General features: G+C 39.3%; 1 non-coding gene across 1 annotated transcript; it reads right to left on the bottom strand.

Annotated features, from left to right (window-relative positions):
- Nucleotides 1-602: 602 nt before the first annotated feature.
- Nucleotides 603-685, bottom strand: Trnat-ugu (transfer RNA threonine (anticodon UGU)). Its single transcript has one exon. It is a non-coding gene; the product is annotated as a tRNA-Thr (tRNA).
- Nucleotides 686-3,113: the final 2,428 nt, after the last annotated feature.

Here is a 3,113-nt window from a genome sequence, read left to right as displayed (position 1 = left end):
TTTTAAAACATTTACATGGGACTTGAGATGACATTGCTAGATATGCGCGAGGCTGCTTTTTACCTTATACAATAATACTCAGGCTCCGGCATCGCTGCACCGCGACCGGCCCTGCCCACACGACACACCAGACCAGACCAGAGCAAATGGTTCAAATGGGTATGAGCACTATGGGACTCAACTGCTGTGGTCATCAGTCCCCTAGAACTTAGAACTACTTAAACCTAACTAACCTAAGGACAGCACACAACACCCAGCCATCACGAGGCAGAGAAAAGCCCTGACCCCGCCGGGAATCGAACCCGGTAACCCAGGAGTGGGAAGCGAGAACGCTACCGCACGACCACGAGATGCGGGCCCAGACCAGAGCAGACTGCAGATTCGCAACAACTTACTGCTACAGCAACACAGTTCCTACTGCAGTCAATACTGCTCTCTGGTCAGAGATTCTCTTATACCTTGCATATCGCAGGCAGCGCATGAGCAATACACCGAAATTACATCTGCTCGGACCTCTTACAGTATCCTCGTATTCAAAAAATATGAACTGGCTGCAACAAAATACTGAAATGTGCACAAATCAGTAATTGTATTGAATACAATTCCCCGACCGGGACTCGAACCCGGGATCTCCTGCTTACATGGCAGACGCTCTATCCATCTGAGCCACCGCGGGCACTGAGGATAATGCGTCTGCAGGGACTTATCCCTTGCACGCTCCCCGTGAGATCCACATTCCCAACATGTCCACACCACTACATTCGTAGTGCGCCTAATAGATGTTTGCCCATCATACTCATTACTCGGGGCACACATTTTCAACATGTCCCCAAAGAAGTACATCAACGCCTGTTTGCAGCTAGAGTGTCCATTTAATTATCATTTCATTTCTAGCAAAGCTGCATGGTCATCCACGGTAACTGTTCTTTCGGGAACAGATACTACGGTCATATATTCTAATTTATTTTTTAATTATTGACCTCCTGTATGAAATGTTCTTCCTGTAGAATCAGTGTTCCCTTCGTTTTGTTGTTATGGTACAAGATTGCAATGCTTTGTCCATCTCAGTGTGATGGTGATTCTCTTGTGGAATGGTTACATTCACTCTTCAACCCCCTTATACGTTCTTTGTACCTGATGTCATAATTTCTTTTAGTCATCCCAATATATTCACAATTTTAGCTACTACATGATCAATGAAAGTTCTAACAAAACTTAACTGCGGCAGTCACTCTTCCTATTTTATCCGACGACGCATTTAGAGAGTTTACACTCTGATCTTCAGGTGGAATATTTGCTAGCTAGCTGCAGGCAATTGTTTGTTGTCACTATTGTGGTTTCATTTTGCTACAAAAATCTTATAACACATACTTCTTAGCGTAATATGGCACCAAGATTGTAAATTCCAAACCATGACAGAGTTACTACAGTCCATTCCAGTACACGAAACACGTTAATTTGTCGTAAATGTACATTTTTAACTTATTGTTTTTCACAGAACACAAATCAATAACGTAAACAAACCAAATATTGTAACGATGTAAAGATATAGTGACCATAGATATATATATATATAACTATCATAAATTATTTCATTCTTTACAACAACTTTTTGAATGCATTAGTATTGGAAACATGTGATAGTAAAGACACAAATAAAAGAAGTAAAAATCATGAAAACATGTAAAACGTACAGAGTTAGTATCGACATAATGTAATTCTTACTGTTTATGTCATTTTGGTAATTTTTGTTATTACAAGTGGAAGGAATTATAGTTCATCATCTGGTATATCAACGAAACCCATTGCCGCTGTCTCAGCATTTCATTTAGTTTGCTTTGCCCTTGATTTCAACTGTAACTGAATTTTTCCAGTTGTCCATAAAGAAAGAGTTTATAGTCTTTATTTTGAGAAGTATTATTGGATTGTCCTCTGTGTTCTCAATGGAAAGTCCTGTGTGCTAATTGTAGCTATGATAAATTTATTAGGTGTTGTATTCAGATGCATTAATGTCGTCTTTGATACCAGTTCGGAAGTTCCATCTGGTGTGACTAACATACGCTTCAGGGCATTGCTAGAATTTCATCTTGTGTACACCTGAGCTAGTGAATTTATCTTTACCGTTTTTTTGTATTTTTTGACAGCATATTACTTAATTTAATGTGCATGAAGAAAGCGAACATTATGTTGTATTGTCTCAATATATGAGCAGTTTTTGTGAAATCGCATCAAAGCAGGGAAAACATACTGTCCTGGTGTCTATTTGTTGTCCTGATTTATGTTACTGCCTGTTCCTTTATTAACTTCATTGCACATTTTTTCTGTTAGCGTAGATTTCAAACAGCTTGCATCTCCTGTCTGTTTGATGGCATCGATTACATTTTGAAGCACTTTATTGCTTAACGACATTTTGTGTGTTCTGTGCAAGATGAAGGCTGTCCTGTGCGACCTACTGTTAACTTTATAAACTTTCCAGCATTACGTAGACACATAAACTAAATGATATTCTGATGCACAACTTCACTTTTGAAATACACAACCCTGTAGAAACCACTTATACTTTAGCACATGAGCAAGTAAACACTCCTGTTCCTGACAAATTCCAGATGTTATCACTACGTCTCGCCAATTTATACACAAACGTACCCATAGATGAAGCAGTGGAGGCTATTCAACATAATCTTAATGAAACAGGTAACAAGAGGACACCAACCAACAAGTCCTACCGTAAGGACTGGGGAAAATTATTGAAAATCATTTTTTACCAAATAATCCTTAAAACAGGTTATTAACGAACAATATGAGACTCCGTTTAAAAAACACATCGAAGAATAAGCTTGCAATTTCGCCCTTAAGGAAAGGCATTAAATGTGAAATACGAGATGAGTAACAGTTTAGGTTTTCTAACCAAGAATTACAGTTCATCAAAATATTAAACAGTAATAATTTACATTGAAAGTCATGGCAAGGCACACCTTAACCTGACAATTACAATAAGGTATAGAGCGTCCCCCTCCCCTCCATCAGACCAGGCACAAAGCTGCAGACGGCTCAGTAGACCCTACATGTAGACACTGGGATATAGCACTTTGGCGACAACACGCCGAGAGAAG

Source organism: Schistocerca cancellata, chromosome 2 (genome assembly GCF_023864275.1).
Source record: "Schistocerca cancellata isolate TAMUIC-IGC-003103 chromosome 2, iqSchCanc2.1, whole genome shotgun sequence".
Lineage (NCBI taxonomy): Eukaryota > Metazoa > Arthropoda > Insecta > Orthoptera > Acrididae > Schistocerca > Schistocerca cancellata.
The sequence above is the reverse complement of the archived record's forward strand: the minus strand, read 5'-3'. Positions and strand labels throughout refer to the sequence as shown.